At 38.8% G+C, this 18510-nt stretch overlaps 1 protein-coding gene across 5 annotated transcripts in view; it reads right to left on the minus strand.

Annotated features, from left to right (window-relative positions):
• LOC126184545 (uncharacterized) overlaps window positions 1-9970 on the minus strand; it is a 414668-nt gene extending 404698 nt beyond the window's left edge. For all 5 annotated transcript variants that reach the window (XM_049926963.1, XM_049926962.1, XM_049926961.1 and 2 more), the window contains exon 1: window positions 9115-9970. The gene's annotated coding sequence lies outside the window, so the exon portion shown is untranslated. The remainder of the gene's footprint in view (window positions 1-9114) is intronic.
• Window positions 9971-18510: the final 8540 nt, after the last annotated feature.

Raw genomic sequence — 18510 nt, forward strand, 5'->3', positions numbered from 1 at the left:
TGGCACAAGAATTACGTTACTACAGTGAAATTGTGTGTTTTTTGTATTGGTGTATGTTGCACAATAACTGAAGTGAACTGTCAATTTTATGTGCACAATAGTTTTGTTTGCACTGATTCTGAAAATAGTTTCGCTGTATGAGTTGGATTCTAATCAATATTACTGAACAGTGTGGCACTACTAAATTCTTTGTTTCAGATTATCAATGGAAATTCATCTTAAGCCCATGGAAGCTCATAAGCAACCTACTCCATTTTCAACAGTTAGTAAACGATCAACTGAATTAAAACATTTCAATACTTTTCCTTAATATTCCCCATAAAAAGTATAGTCTGCTATCAAAGAATACAGTATCAGGCACACAATATGAAATACTGTAAAATTTTTGATATGGGGTGTATGAAACAGCCAATGCCATAGGCATATTAGTAGGAAGTCTCAATAGTTTTTACCATAAACATTAAACAGCTGATGTTAACACACGCACGCACGCACGCACGCACGCACGCACACACACACACACACACACACAAAAGGAATCTAACAATTACCCCTTGCTCAAATCATCATTTCACCCTCTATGAATTCTTTTACTGAATAGTAGCATCTCCTGCAGAATCCACTATAGTCTTGTTTTTAGAATCTCTGGCTTTATATTAAACATGTTTTGCCCAATAATTTGTTACCATATATAATGTCATCCCCATGTATTGTGGAGTCTGTGCACATAATTGGTGTTGGGGTAACAAAATTATTTTTATTCCTCGTGTTGTCTGTACGGTTAATATGATTCTTGTCAAATAGTTTTGTTTGCCATTTAGAAAGATTATAATTTCATAAATTTACACAGAGGGAACAGTTATAATTTGCAGGTTCTTAAATAATGGGTGAAAAGATTGTTTGCTGTGGAGTACACATGAATCAAATAATTTTCTTGTGCAGTTCCAGTATTTGAGATCCATTTTTGAACTTCCGCAGAAAATTATACCATATCTAAAGACAATTTTTTTTGTGTGCCCATGTCAGTAGAATTTGCTAGTATTTGCACTGCAAATGCAAAACTGCTCAGTTTATTTGACAGTCAATATGTGTATTCCAGTCACAGGATTTTGATCATGTCAACTTCTTTCATAAGTTGATATGTTGTACTTTAAGCTCCACACATTTCAACAGTTTGGTTTTGAAATGCACCATACATGTTTTCACAAAATTGAGTTTCAACCCATTTAAGTGGAACCAGTTTCCTAGGGTAGCCACTGTGCTCACAATGGAACTCAGAATTTTTTCTGCATAGTCATATTCAATTAAAACAGAAATATAATCTGCAAACACACATCATGAATTTATATTTAGGGTGACTCATTACATAGAATAGAAAGAGGATTGGCCCAAACATGGAACCTTGTGGCACACCTTGTGCTACTGTACTCCATTTAGAGTAACAGTTCACTGCATTTGAAGTGATAGTTACTTCTAACTACATCTGTATCATACTGTGCAAGCTACCTAATGGTGTGGGGTGGAGGGTATTTCGGCACCACTATCCGATCCCTCCAACCCTGAATGATTGTCAATAAGCCTCTGTATTGTCTCTAATTTCCCGAACTTTCTCCTCGTGGTCAATACGTGAGATGTATGTGGAGGGCGTAATGTCTGACTAGTCCTGGAAAGTGCTGTCCCGAAAGTTTAGTAGTAAATCTCTCTGTGATGCACAATGTCTCTCTTAACGTCTGCCAGTGGAGTTTGTTTAGCACCTCCGTAACACTCTCTCACCAGCTAAACGATCCTGTAACGAAACACACTGCTCTTCGTTGAGTCTTCTCTGTACGAAGAATGGTCAAGAATCAGGCATACAAACACCTTATAAGCCATTTCTTTCATGGATGTGTTACATTTCCTTAACATTCTTCTTTGCTTTCTGTTGTGCAAGTACGATGTGAGCCACTTCGAAGCATTGCCCTTCATCCCATATTTATCTAATTTGTAGATAAGAAAGACATGGTTTGTGGAGTCAAATGCTATAATAAGATCACGTAATATATCTGCAACTTTGTTCTCCTGGTCTAGTTATATGCATATATTTTCAATGAAGTTATTCACTGCATCTGGAGTGTTTTTTTCCTGGTTGGAATCCAAATTGGTTACTTATGTCGTGTTAACAATAAAATATTTAATCTAGCTCCCAGGTACTTTAACAATTTCAGCAGGACTGGAAGAATAGAAATAGGATCATCGTCTCCTATGTCTTCTCTCAACCCTTTCTTGAACAAAGATCTGTCCTCGGTACACTTGAGCGCATCAGGAAAGCATTCTATTTCAGAAGATCGGTTGATCATTTTAGTTAGTGGAGGTGCTATTATGTCATATACTGTTTAACCACTTTAGTGGTTATCCCATCCCACCCACTGGAGCTTTTGTTTTTTTTAATGATATTACTTTTCCACGTCCTTTATTGTGAATCTTAAAATCTGTGAGATACTCAGCTTTCTGGAGTCCAAATGGGTGTACTTTACTGGATATTCTGCTATGTCAACATCTGACTTCGCCACATTTATGAAGAATTTATTAATTTTTGGTAGTTCAGTGAATAATCGGGGGTGCTCAGATTCCTGAAGCTAGACAAAATTTATGAACATATTCAAACACATAATTTGTTAAAATATTATCTATACAAGTTACTGACGGTGCATTTACTCTAGTGGGTAGCATGAAGTTTACTTTGAAGCCAAAGTTTTTTTTTATTAAGTCACTGAATTTTGACAACTGCTGCCAACTGATATTAATACTGAAGTCACTATTGGATAACCCTTTTTTCCCATTTTTCTTAGAGATTTCAAAGCAGGCATTTAAATTTGACCAAAAAATCTTCAATTGTAGCTGCTTCTCGTATTCTGTACATAGAAACTATTACGACATTTAGGTCCCTTAACTCTACACAGCAGCTTTTAAATATACACTCTTCATTTAAATAATAAAAGTCATTTCTTATTTGATATTTTATACCAGAATGAGTAAGTATGCAAGAGCCTCCATGTGATTTTTCATGTCTACAAAAGACATTGGCTACTACGAAATTTTCGATTTTATTAAGAATTTTAATCTTGTCAAACATTAGCCAGTGTTCATTGGGGGCAAATAACTTTGATATTTACACTTTAAACACAATTTTTAATTCATCAACTTCATGACTTTCGTTTAGAAAGTCAGTACTCAGGCCATTTATATTCACCTGCATTAAGTAGGGAATCTCTTTCTTATTTGTGGTTTACAGCATAATCTTTCTTGGGCACCATTTCGGTCTTGCCATTTTTGTCACCAAACACTGTTTCTAATTCCCATTATTTCTCATAATTTGCCCCTATTTTTCAGAATTTTACATGTATCAATGAACATTTTACTAAGAATTTTGGATCCTAAACTATTTGAAAGGAAACTGTCTTTAACTGAACATTTATTGCTTAAGAATTTATTTGGATTTATAAATGTAGTCCTAGATCATTATACTTTCATTTAAATCATGTTGATTCACTCCATATATTGATCACCGACAGATCAATGTTGTGTGTCATCATATTAACAATCATCCAATTTATCAATGTTGGTGGTTAATATATTGTGCAAACAACTGAATGATGACAAGCAAGTGGGAAACAAAACTTTGAAACATGCACCAAGAAGGTAGCAGAAAACTACTAAACACACTTGTATCTTAGACCAAGTAGTTGGGTTTGGGTTGGGTTGTTTGGGGAAGGAGACCAGACAGCGAGGTCATCGGTCTCATCGGATTAGGGAAGGAAGTCGGCCATGCCCTTTCAAAGGAACCATCCCGGCATTTGCCTGGAGCGATTAAGGGAAATCACGGAAAACCTACATCAGGATGGCCGGACGCGGGTTTGAACCGTCGTCCTCCCGAATAGACCAAGTAGTTCCTTTGTGTACCTACTGAATGGACATAGAATGAATGAATGAAATATTTCACCCTTGAATAAAATAAGTCCCCAAACAAAGAAATTATGTAGAACTAGATTTCACTAGTTACAATGCCACCTAGCACTACACTAAGGAAAAAACTGCCTACCACAATAATATATATCTGTATATTTTAGTATTTCACTATGAATCTTGTCTATGATGCCTTTGTTCCATGCCACATTTATTCAATGTGTCTGAGTGTTTTTCAGCTTGGTGGGAACTGGGAATAATGGAAGGAGTGTGTGAGGAGCTACCAAAGTAGCTATAATTTACCAAAAGAGTGATGACTAATGTTTGTATTATCATCACATCTATTTTGGTACTTTACAGATTGCAATGTTTTTCACTAGGCTACTACAATATTGGAACATAGCTTGATAAAGGAACTTAAATATTGCATACTGTCTGTATTGCCTATAGTCAAAACAGAGGGGAAATTGAAATGTCCACGAGCAAATAACAAATAGTTCCTTCCACCCATGTGCTACGTGTGTGGCAGTACACATAAGTTATCACATGCGCAATATTGTGAATTTAACCAACAAATCATCATCATTACCAACAGTTTAACCTGTAATTTAGCGGAAGACATGCACTTATGAAACCCAGAACAATTATGTCACCAAATCAACTTACACCATTCATTAAAAATAATGTAATTCCTTACCAATTTTATGATATAAGAATTAATACCGGTACTCATACGTCACTGGGAAACCAAATTTTAATAAGCAGCATGAAAGTTCTGTTAGCACGTAAGCCCTATATACTGCACAAAATACTTTATCCTTAGATCCCGCAGTTCTATAATATCACAGTGAATATCCTGTTTCATACTGAAAGAATTGAGTGGTACTAGTCAACGTATCAGCCCTATACATGGTAAACAGCATACAGTTGAAAATAACAAAAAGAATATTTCACTTTGCAACTTCATTGCTAAACCAAATGTCTCATTTGCAGGCAATGCTCTTACTGGCACAGCTATCCAGGTAGGTCTCATTGGTTCTATTCAGCAGTGCTTCTCTTACCTCCTCTAAAAGTCTCTCTGATGTGTGTACATACTAGCACCTTGGGGAGAAAGGATATGTAAAACCTGAGTGATGATTTTTAGTGCTACCACCAAAGGAATGATAACACAGACTTGATTATAGGAAAAACAGGTAGCAGTCTTAGGCTTATTGGTAGGATACTGGGGAAATGCTATGAGTCTAGGTCTATAAGGGCAATGACTTAGAAAACAATTGTGCAAACCATGTACGGGATCCATAACAAATACTTACAGAAGATATTTAACATATGCAGGAAAAGGGTGGTACCAATTATCACAGGTTTGTTTCAGCCAAGGGACAGCTCATCGAGATGATGAAAAACATGAAGTGACAAATGCTTGAAGATAGGATGCCAGCTATCCAGTAACATATTTCTTACAAACTCACAAAAAAACCTGTATTAACTGAGGAACCTAGGAATATACTACAACTATTACATGTCTCTCTTGTTGTTGTGGTCTTCAGTCCTGAGACTGGTTTGATGCAGCTCTCCATGCTACTCTATCCTGTGCAAACTGCTTCATCTCCCAGTACCTACTACAGCCTACATCCTCCTGAATCTGCTTAGTGCATTCATCTCTTGGCCTCCCTCTACGATTTTTACCCTCCACGCTGCCCTCCAATACTAAATTGGTGATCCCTCGATGTCTCAGAACATGTCCTACCAACCGATCCCTTCTTCTAGTCAAGTTGTGCCACAAGCTCCTCTTCTCCTCAATTCTATTCAATACCTCCTCATTAGTTATGAGATCTACCCATCTAATCTTCAGCATTCTTCTGTAGCACCACATTTCGAAAGCTTCTATTCTCTTCTTCTCTAAACTATTTATCGTCCACGTTTCACTTCCATACAAGACTCTACTCCTTACAAATACATTCAGAAAAGACTTCCTGACATTTAAATCTATACTCGATGTTAACAAATTTCTCTTCTTCAGAAACGCTTTCCTCGCCACTGCCAGTCTACATTTTATATCCTCTCTACTTCGACCATCATCAGTTATTTTGCTCCCCAAATAGCAAAACTCCTTTACTATTTTAAGTGTCTCATTTCCTAATCTAATTCCCTCAGCATCACCTGACGTAATTCTACTACATTCCATTATCCTCGTTTTGCTTTTGTTGATGTTCATCTTATATCCTCCTTTCAAGACACTATCCATTCCTTTCAACTGCTATTCAAAATCCTTTGCTGTCTGACAATTACAATGTCATCAGCGAACCTCAAAGTTTTTATTTCTTCTCCATGGATTTTAATACCTACTCCGAATTTTTCCTTTTGTTTCCTTCACTGCTTGCTCAATATACAGTCTGAATAACAGCAGGGAGAGGCTACAACCCTGTCTCACTCCCTTCCCAGCCACTGCTTCCCTTTCATGCCCCCTCGACTCTTTTAACTGCCATCTGAGTTCTGTACAAATTGTAAATAGCCTTTCACTCCCTGCCACCTTCAGAATTTGAAAGAGTATTCCAGTCAACATTGTCAAAAGCTTTCTCCAAGTCTCTTACAGAGATCTTGAAAATAAGACTGACTACTGTAAGAACAGAAGTATTAAGCAGTCAGTCTCCCATACTCCGTATATGGTATAACGGTAAGTTCCATTTGTTACACACTTCACAGCTGTTTCCGGAATATATATGTAGAAAGCAATCTCACTACCAATGTATGCAAATGGTGGAACAGGGAGTGGGGGAGGAGGAGGGAGAGGTGGAGGAGGGGGGAGCAGGGCAGGCTGAAACAACAATGTGGGCTATAAGGTGTGCGCCTGGATACCTTCGCCAAGAAGAGCATTGCACTGACATCACATGTAGTCCTTATGTCACATGTAGTCCTTATGTTTCATAAAGTTTTAGGAAAAATGTTTGGGTATAAATATAGCCGAACACTTAAAAATAATGCAACTTCTGAAACAATTACATTCAGGTTATAAATGAAAAAGCACAGACTGTTTAAGTTCTTCAGTATTAATTTATTTCATTAACCAGATTTCAGCTTACATCAGACCTTTTATATTTACAAGGCTAATCAATTGCTGTTTTAATGGCTAACATTTCCAAGAAACATCGCTCAGGTGAGATGACTGTGGCTATTAAAATGTGGCAAACTATTTCTTTTAACCTGCGAACTTTTCACTTCTGCTGCCTCTCCTTTACGTAAATTTCTTTATCTTGTCTTGGACTCCATATTACAAGTATCATTGACTGGATTAAGACAGATTTTTGTGCTCCAATATGGTAGCAAAAAATGTACATTAGGCAATTAAATCTATGTATGCGAACATTTATGAGTACAGAATTCTGGCGTGGATCAATGGCTGAAAACAACACATGACAGTTTTAATTTCCATTCAAGGATTGGAACAAAGAATCTTTTCAACAATTCCACAATCAATGCCTACCTCTACATTGACAATCACATTTCTTCAAAATATTTACAGTTTTGAATACTAACAACAGCCTTACAGTACCTTTATTTTCTAATTAACTTTTTCTCAGAAATCCCTTCCAACTTGCAACAAGCAGTGTTATTCAAAAATAAAACAGAGGAATAAAAGAATTGTCCACATTACTTTTTAGTGAATATAGGTCAGAATGGAGTGAGCTATTCATCAATAAAATTCTTTGCTACTATGAACATGAAAATAAAATGACTTAAGAGAGTGCAGACGGCTTGAACTGCAGTTCTTTTTCTATTCACGATTGTCTCCAATAGAATGTCACTGGATGGGTACACAAAGCGAGTCAACTCTCACATTTGCGAACTGCCAGCATGTAGCCATAAATACTGATTGCTGTAAGTGTCCAAGTGTTATACAAATGACATGTTTCACATCATACTGTTCATTTCTAGAACATGTCATTTCTAAGCAATATAACAAATTTTTCCTTCAAGAAAACAAGACGTTATATTCGTTATTCATGTATTTGCAAATAAAACTTGAAACAAACTAAATAGAGCTACACACAGCTGACCAGGCACAAAATTTTATGCCTACCTGACAAAATGGCATTCACATAAACCAATGCTTTTGAAGCACAATCACATTCCAACAGTACGGACTAACTGTGGGGAACGGTATACAGAGTCAATGTTGACATCCTCAGGAATTTTACGGTTCACAAAACAAACACCTAATGCTTAACATAAAATCAGCACCAATATAACTGAAGACATCATATGCACTCTAGATGCAGGAATATGTAAAAACTAAATACTTCAAAGGCTTTTGTTTTTAGATACAGCTGATAAAAAGCAACAGGCAACGCAAATCACTTGCATAGGTTCAGCTATTTTTGTAATGTTTTCAAATGCTAAATTTGGTTCTGGTTCTATTATTACTGAGAAGTGTATCCATCTTTAAACTATTTCTATAATTTATGTATGTGTTATTTAAATCGAGAACAATGGTTCTTAAAAAAACAACAATTCAGACTTTGCACTAATTCATGTGTACCGACTTACAACGAATACAGTGGGCTTAAACATAATTTCTTTTAGCTGTTTAAAATATTGCAGTACAAAGACGATGGCCAGCATATTCGCCCTCACTGTCAAACATATCCAACACTTAGGATCCAAAAACTGCAGATGACATTTCACTTAGACATGTAAGTCATACAATTTTTTTAAATCACTCTTGGCAAGCCACTTAAAAAATGCGCTGAATACTGTAACTGAAAGAAGAATCTACGATTGGGCAGGCGAGGATTAGAGCCTACTGCACTTGCCACAATCTATGAATCACCTCAATTTGTATTGCAAACCTGGAAGAAATACTCCATAACCCCTGTTCTCAATAGGTTAGTAATCCCAACAGCAAACTTAAGCCGGTGTGGCATAACCCGTGTGTGACCGATTCACTTTTTCGCCTAGTGCGTAACCCTACAACATTTACAGCCTATTAAGGTACTATTGATTACTGTGTTCGTAATTAACACTACCTTTCGTCGCGCTATTAACGCCAAACAATAGGGGACAAATTCTCTACGTTTTACGCATGCAGAAAGATTTTTGATTTAAACAAACATAAGATCACATGCACGAACGGTGTAAATTATGATCATGGTAAACTTCAAATATTATACTTACTATCACTTGGAAAACGCACGACACCTCCTCACGTCAGCTTCATTTCGGTCTTTGTAATTACATTCTTCTACAGTTTCCCATTTCGCCGGCGGCGATTTAGGAGCCGTTCACTGATGCACAACACCAGGCGCGTTCCAGACAAACATTGTCGTAAATCTGTAACTCTTTGGTTTCCCCTTTTAATATTAAAACGTTCAAATATTTACGATAAATGCAGCACCTTTCGAACTAGCGAACACCGAGTACTTTGTCAGCAGAACGTTTCTTACGTACTCTTTTGTGCGTGTATATATACACAAAGTGACAGAAAAAAGGTGCGACTGGCTTATCCGCTATTCGCAACCGTCGTCGAAGTACGAATTACCGTTTTCAGAGTTCCTTTTCACTATTAATTCACATGTACGATTTCGTACTAAGCAAACAAAAAACTTTGGCAGCTCTCTTTGTATGCTCTACGAGCACATACGGATAAGCCCCGTGTTCGTTCTATAAAATGTGCAAGTTAAGCTTTTTTTTTATTTGCTACAACACACTTCCACTGAAAACGCTGCTCCTGTTATCACACGAAGCGCTACAGGTTCATAGGTAAACTTGTCGAATGCTACAAGCGTCCACGATCTTATGCCGGTAGCAGAAGATATTTTGTATGTTTTGTCATCGACAAGCTCTTGTCACTGCCACTTGTTTAAAGTGGTATCACTCCAAGCAATGAGAAATATATGTTCAATAATGAACAAAAAAAAATTATCCGACGCGAAAACCTTCGATAAGGTTACAGTAAAGAAGTTAGATTTCCACAATCGCCTGGAAAGCTCCAACTAGTAACTATCGCGCCAATACACTTTTACTGCCTTGATCAGAGATAATTTCTCCATGTTCTGAGACAAGCAGATATTTCTCTCATGTGAAGCTCTTTGCACACTCTGCTTTATTAAATCAAGAAATTTTTCGATTATAACTATGCAGAAACATGAAAATGTGCTGTTAAATTCTCATATTTATGTTAAAATTTTTTATTTTGATTTTTTTGGGATTCAGGGTTTCGACTGACGATTTTCTTTTGAGATGATCATATTTACGAGAATAACGGTCCGTCTAGCTCAACATCTCGGGTCGTTTATATTTCAGTAGTGCTTTAAATTTTAAGAAACTGTTTTCCATTAAAGTGGGAAGAACAGTTGTAAACATACCTCCATTAAAGCCATGTACTCCCCAGCTTTCCAGTCATTAACATTGTGCGAGATATAGGTAAGTACAAAGTCTGTTTTCTTGACTCCACTTTGGAAGTCAGTACCCACAATTTCAAGATAACTGTGTGTTGTTCGTGTGATGGTTAACGATGCTAAAAGATATATTAAGCTTTTCAAGTTTCGTCGACAAAGAGTTAAGGGCAGATTACGGAATGACTAGGAAGAAAATCTGACATCTACTTTTAACAGGAACTGGAGGGGCTGTGTGCCATACATGATTTAGGGACAGTATGGAAATCCTAAATCTCGGTAGATGGACACAAATTTAATCCCTCAGTCCTCTTGATGCAAGTTCAGTATCTAACTCAACAACATTACTTAAATCATTAAAAGAATTGACAGCGATCCTATATATTGCCACATTAAACAGTGTCCAGGTTAAGATTACTTCATGCCAATGTATTTATATTTTTTATTAATCCCGTAATTCGTGCTTTGGAACATAATATGCACATACGACGTAGTACATTAGCACAGGGAATTAAGAAAGTGGGCCCAAGAACTGACCCTTGATTGAGTCCACATCTCTTTTTTCGTTCATTTCTCTGAAAATTAGAAACTTTTATGTGTTTCTGCATCTTTCTATTTTCTGTCAATGATTTATTGACCACTATTGAGATAAGAAATTGAATATCATCATCAATTACGTCAAAAGTGTTTGTATATATTTTGAGCCACTATAATAGACTTAATCTGATGTCTGCTGTCAGAAAAATAAATTTGATGCTAGAATGAGTGCGTGTATTTGGTGCAGAATCGCACTCTGGTGTGGGTCTTATTGCTTCTGTTAACAGGTCCGATTACACAGTCCATGGCGTTTATTCGCACTGGTAGCAGCAACACTTCCAGATAACAGAGAAACACACTTTTCAGGGCAGATTTTGCAAAAATAAAATGGTTTCTGCACATCTGAGTAGAGCTTCGTCCTGTCAGCTCTAAATTCGTCAGAGCACACTGTCTGATATACTTATTGCATCAGATTATTTGAGGAGTGAAAGCAAGAATAATGAACTACTTTTTTCCGTCGTCGATAAATCAAATTTGTCTAATTCAGTTGACAATTTATGAAAACTGTGAAGCATTGGTAGAAGTATTTTTAATTTTCCCATTTTTACGTTTCCTGTCATTCTCTAGCTGTTTCTGTTTGTTAATAATAATCTGAAGAATTGATGCATTTGCAGCAGAATATAACTGCTGTAGAGAGATATGAACAAGCAAAAAGTTTCCATAACTCTCAGCATTTGCCCTAAACTTAAAAATATCGACAGTAATAAAATTTTCCCAAAACGTTATAAAGAAGCATGTGCTATATAAATAGAATTTCATAACAAATAAATTATAATAATTATATTCTGTGTCTTTCCTGATATTTTACTATATTCATAAAGCATTTTGAAGGTCTACTGGATTGTTTGACTGTTGTAAAGGAAGACAATTGTGGTCACTAGTAATGGCAGTATAGATTCTTTTGAAATCTCCTCTAGTAAACATTTATTGCAATCTGTAACACTGTCATTCCATTTAAATCATACAGTTAACTCTGTAAGTAAGGTAGCTTAATTTTCTCTAATTTGCTATTCATATAGACAAAATATGGAATACTACAGGACTCAATCAAGTGTACACTACTCTTCTTGATTTATGTGGATAACTGTTGAATATTTGAGTTCCCCCAAAAAATAACCTATTTGCCAATGACTCCAGCATATTGCTTATTGGATCTAGCCCCGAAAACTGCAGTCAACTGCAGACAGTTCTATGACAATAATTTCTAAGTTGCTCACCAAAAACAAACTCATTGTAAATACTGAAAAAAACTGTCTGTGTCAACTTTCATTTATTTCCTCCATCTAATCAAATTTCTATTGAAGTACAACAAAAAGGGGGTGTAAGGGGTGATAAATTCTCATCCAAATGCCATCCTCACCAGCATATGATGCACCGTGCTGTAAACTGATGAGGCTCTGGTGACCGAGTGACTCCTGGGGTAAGGAGTCCCCCTCTTCCATGCCAACGGCCTCTACCAGATTGATCAAAATGTTGATGACAATGGAATGATTAATGGAATGCTTGATTTGCGAATGGGAACTTAAAATATTAGATCATTCATGACAGGAGGAATGAAGCAACTAGGCAACTAGGCAACTATAAGTGCCTCTTAGCAGCTATACAAGAAACAAGAATCCTCCAAGGAATCATGAAGGTTGGAGAGCACTACACATATCCAACAGCAATGAGCAACAGCCAGATTGGGCCTCTGGAGAGGGATTTGCTGTTCACAAAAAGGTGTTCTCAGTGGTTAGTAAATGATCACATTTGTGTGATTATTCTGAAGATTTTCTTTGTTAACTGTCATGCACTATCGGAGGACACAGATGATGAGATAAAGAACAACTTTTATGTTGATTTGGAGGACGCTATTGACAGACTACCACGACATTTGATCCGTTTAGTCCTGGGTGATCTCAGTGCACAAATTGGAAAAGAAAATGAATATTGTTCCACAATTGGGGCTAATAGCCTACATGAAGTGACCAATGATAATGATGTTAGGTTGATAAATTTTGATGACCTTAGAAGACCGATCATTTGTAGCACCTACTTCCCATGGAAAGTTATACATAAAGCCACATGGATATCACCAAATGGTAAGACGAAGAAGCAGATTGATCATGCATTGGTGGATGGAAGGCGTTGTGGATGCATCGAGCAAGTACAAACGTACTGTGGTGCTGATATGAATTCAGTCCACTTGTTAGTAGTTTTGAAGATCTGTCTAAAATTATCCACAAAATTGCAAAGAAAAAGAGAGGGAATAGTTTGTCATGATAAAGACAAACTTTCAAATGAGCAAGTAAGACAGCGATACCAAGATAGAGTCACTGGCTCGCTTTTGACAACAGAGGCCCTGGATAATGTAGAAAGAATATGGAAACAATTGAAGGAAGTGGTTATCAGGAGTGCAAAGGAAGAACTGGGATGACAACCTAAACCCAAAGCAAACCATGGTTTGATGATGAATGCCAATTGGCTGTTAAAGATAAGCTGGAGAAGAGATTAGAGTAGTTAAATCACCCATCAGAAGATACACAAGCAACATACTCAGAAGTGAGATGACTGACAGGCAGGCTCATTAGAAGAAAGAAAAGAGAATATGGGAAGAAACTATTGGTGGCAGTTGAGGCCTCAAAGAAAACACCACACTCCTTTTTCAAGTTGGCAAGTTTTGCTCGAGGCAATTATAAACAGCAAACTTTAATTCTAACAGATGAAGAAGGGAATGTCATACCTCCTATGGAGCAAGCAGATCATTTTGGAAAACATTTCAGAAAAATTACTGTATGTACAGGGTGTTTCAAAAATGACCGGTATATTTGAAACGGCAATAAAAACTAAACGAGCAGCGATAGAAATACACCGTTTGTTGCAATATGCTTGGGACAACAGTACATTTTCAGGCGGACAAACTTTCGAAATTACAGTAGTTACAATTTTCAACAACAGATGGCGCTGCAAGTGATGTGAAAGATATAGAAGACAACGCAGTCTGTGGTTGTGCCATTCTGTACGTCGTCTTTCTGCTGTAAGCGTGTGCTGTTCACAATGTGCAAGTGTGCTGTAGACAACATGGTTTATTCCTTAGAACAGAGGATTTTTCTGGTGTTGGAATTCCACCGCCTAGAACACAGTGTTGTTGCAACAAGACGAAGTTTTCAACGGAGGTTTAATGTAACCAAAGGAACGAAAAGCGATACAATAAAGGATCTGTTTGAAAAATTTCAATGGACTGGGAACGTGACGGATGAACGTGCTGGAAAGGTAGGGCGACCGCGTACGGCAACCACAGAGGGCAATGCGCAGCTAGTGCAGCAGGTGATCCGACAGCGGCCTCGGGTTTCCGTTCGCCGTGTTGCAGCTGCGGTCCAAATGACGCCAACGTCCACGTATCGTCTCATGCACCAGAGTTTACACCTCTATCCATACAAAATTCAAATGCGGCAACCCCTCAGCGCCGCTACCATTGCTGCACGAGAGACATTCGCTAACGGTATAGTGCACAGGATTGATGCCGGCGATATGCATGTGGGCAGCATTTGGTTTACTGACGAAGCTTATTTTTACCTGGACGGCTTCGTCAATAAACAGAACTGGCGCATATGGGGAACCGAAAAGCCCCATGTTGCAGTCCCATCGTCCCTGCATCCTCAAAAAGTACTGGTCTGGGCCGCCATTTCTTCCAAAGGAATCATTGGCCCATTTTTCAGATCCGAAACGATTACTGCATCACGCTATCTGGACATTCTTCGTGAATTTGTGGCGGTACAAACTGCCTTAGACGACACTGCAAACACATCGTGGTTTATGCAAGATGGTGCCCGGCCACACCGCACGGCCGACGTCTTTAATTTCCTGAATGAATATTTCGATGATCGTGTGATTGCTTTGGGCTATCCAAAACATACAGGAGGCGGCGTGGATTGGCCTCCCTATTCGCCAGACATGAACCCCTGTGACTTCTTTCTGTGGGGACACTTGAAAGACCAGGTGTACCGCCAGAATCCAGAAACAATTGAACAGCTGAAGCAGTACATCTCATCTGCATGTGAAGCCATTCCGCCAGACACGTTGTCAAAGGTTTCGGGTAATTTCATTCAGAGACTACGCCATATTATTGCTATGCATGGTGGATATGTGGAAAATATCGTACTATAGAGTTCCCCAGAAAGCAGCGCCATCTGTTGTTGAAAATTGTAACTACTGTAATTTCGAAAGTTTGTCTGCCTGAAAATGTACTGTTGTCCCAAGCATATTGCAACAAACGGTGTTTTTCTATCGCTGCTCGTTTAGCTTTTATTGCCATTTCAAATATACCGGTCATTTTTGAAACACCCTGTAGAAACTTCAGATGGAAGTATAGAATAAGAATGTGAGTTAAATACAGAGGAAGAGGAAGTACCTGAACGTTCAATGGATGAGATAAGAACACCTGTAGAGTCACTCAAAAACAATAAAGCGCCAGGTGTTAGTGGTATTAGTGCAGAACTGGTTAGAAACGGAGGGTAAGTTTTATTGGAGACGCTAAGATAGCTTACTGTCAAAATATGGTCATCAGAGGAGATCCTGGTTGAATGGAAGAGAGCAACTGTATGTCCAATTTTTGAAAAAGGAGATGCCACAAAAGTGGACAATTATCGAGGAATCTAGCTACTTGAGATAGGTTATAAAGTCAGCCTCCCTATTACTTAGTCACCTGAAACCAGCTCTACAAGAGATCATAGGACCATATCAATGTGGTTTCATGGTAGGATGCTCAACTATAGATCACATCTTTACGCCTCATATTTATAGATTTCCGACAGGCCTATGACAGCATTAATTGGACGGTATTATGGAGGATAATGCAGGAGATGGGCATCACAAGAAAATACATCCAAGTGATTGAAGCAAGTTATACAGATACAAGCTGCCAAGTATCGTTTGGAAACAAAATGTCAGAGCCTTTCACTATTCAACACAGTTTGAGACAAGGAGATCCTTTGTTCCCAGTGCTATTCAACATTGCATCGGAAAAGGTACAATGTGAAATTGGTAATGACAGGGAGATGGATATGATTGGGAAAGCTGATGTTGGTAGGACCATCAGAGGACGACGACTCCAGTGGCTGGGACATGTCTTAAGAGATAGAGGATCTATCCTCAACTGGGTGTTCAGTTCCCAGCTGATTAGAAGACATGCAAGAGGTCATCCAAGGACTAGGTGGAAAGCTAGGGTGATGAGGACGTTGCAGAAGGTGGAACCAACAGCATCCCTGGAAGATACAATGGACAGAAGAAAGTGGAACAACATCTGCCGGATATACCTTCAACTGTGATCAGGACAATGCTCCTTCCTGCGGCACTGAGTCTGTTATAGATCGTCGTATAGTGTGTTATTCTGGTTTGCAATATTTCTTCTGTCATGTGACTTTATGGACTGTTATGCACAATAAATTATGATGATGATGAGCACAATAAAAAGATGGTCCCCCAGAAAATGTGTCACGAAATTTTTAGTCTGTAGGTTCACCGCGATTTAAAGTGGGACACCCATACAAACAACTTGTCTAAGACGCTCTCATCTATATGCCATGATCTAAGAATATTAAAGTCAACTACAAGCAAAAAAAAAAAAAAAGTACTGTGGGCAAACTATGTGCAGTTCCACTCCCTGCTTTGATATGGGGTCATTTTCTGGGGATACTGAGCACACAGTGTGACGGCTTTTAAAATACAAAAAAGAGCTCTAAGAATAATTTGTTGCCTTAAAAAGGTGGAGTTCTGCAAATATCGTTTTACTGAGCTTGGTGCTCTGAATGTTTAGGTTTATTCACTTGCGAAACTATTTTGTTCACTAGAGACTTCCTCACGAAAAACAGGAAAAATATTACAGAACGAAAATGTACACAACTATTGTACCAGAAGGAAATCAAATATACACCAAAAATATCGCAGAACAGCCTATTAGAGGAGCATAATTAACACTGGTTAATACTACACAATAAAATATTAGAGGAAATAAAAATTGCTACATATTCAATGTTTAAAATTAAACTAAAGCATTTCTAATAAAACACTGTTACTGTTCTGTAAAAGAATTTCTGAATATGTAACAAAAATGTTACTTAAAAATTAAATTGTAAGAATAGGTACTTAATTTTGTCTACTATTTGCTAACACTATGAATTACTGCAACTTTTATTTGATCTGTCCAATATCAGTTGTGCATTTTTTGTTGTATAATAAAACTGGGCCAATGAAAAACCAGTGAGTCAAACGTCTAATGAATAAAATAATGTCATAAAACTAGAAGTCTATAGTCTGTCAGTTCACTTCCTGCTTTTACATAAAAAAAAGTTTGAAATAGAAAGTTGGTTTGAAAACCATGGTAATTTATTTTAGTGAGGACTCTAAGCCATGGTGCAACTACATTTTTAACATTAACAAACATTACCAGAGGTGAAACACATGGTCAGCGACATGAAAACATCCAAGAACTGACATGAAGTCTAACCCCAGTACTCTGAATCCCTTATCAATTTTACAGATTTTTTACAGATATACACTCCTGGAAATGGAAAAAAGAACACATTGACACCGGTGTGTCAGACCCACCATACTTTCTCCGGACACTGCGAGAGGGCTGTACAAGCAATGATCACACGCACGGCACAGCGGACACACCAGGAACCGCGGTGTTGGCCGTCGAATGGCGCTAGTTGCGCAGCATTTGTGCACCGCCGGCGTCAGTGTCAGCCAGTTTGCCGTGCCATACGGAGCTCCATCACAGTCTTTAACACTGGTAGCATGCCGCGACAGCGTGGACGTGAACCGTATGTGCAGTTGACGGACTTTGAGCGAGGGCATATAGTGGGCATGCGGGAGGCCGGGTGGACGTACCGCCGAATTGCTCAACACGTGGGGCGTGAGGTCTCCACAGTACATCGATGTTGTCGCCAGTGGTCGGCGGAAGGTGCACGTGCCCGTCGACCTGGGACCGGACCGCAACGACGCACGGATGCACGCCAAGACCGTAGGATCCTACGCAGTGCCGTAGGGGACCGCACCGCCACTTCCCAGCAAATTAGGGACACTGTTGCTCCTGGGGTATCGGCGAGGACCATTCGCAACCGTTTCCATGAAGCTGGGCTACGGTCCCGCACACCGTTAGGCCGTCTTCCACTCACGCCCCAACATCGTGCAGCCCGCCTCCAGTGGTGTCGCGACAGGCGTGAATGGAGGGACGAATGGAGACGTGTCGTCTTCAGCGATGAGAGTCGCTTCTGCCTTGGTGCCAATGATGGTCGTATGCGTGTTTGGCGCCGTGCAGGTGAGCGCCACAATCAGGACTGCATACGACCGAGGCACACAGGTCCAACACCCGGCATCATGGTGTGGGGAGCGATCTCCTACACTGGCCGTACACCACTGGTGATCGTCGAGGGGACACTGAATAGTGCACGGTACATCCAAACCGTCATCGAACCCCTCGTTCTACCATTCCTAGACCGGCAAGGGAACTTGCTGTTCCAACAGGACAATGCACGTCCGCATGTATCCCGTGCCACCCAACGTGCTCTAGAAGGTGTAAGTCAACTACCCTGGCCAG

This window comes from Schistocerca cancellata, chromosome 4 (genome assembly GCF_023864275.1).
Source record: "Schistocerca cancellata isolate TAMUIC-IGC-003103 chromosome 4, iqSchCanc2.1, whole genome shotgun sequence".
Taxonomy (NCBI): Eukaryota; Metazoa; Arthropoda; class Insecta; order Orthoptera; family Acrididae; genus Schistocerca; species Schistocerca cancellata.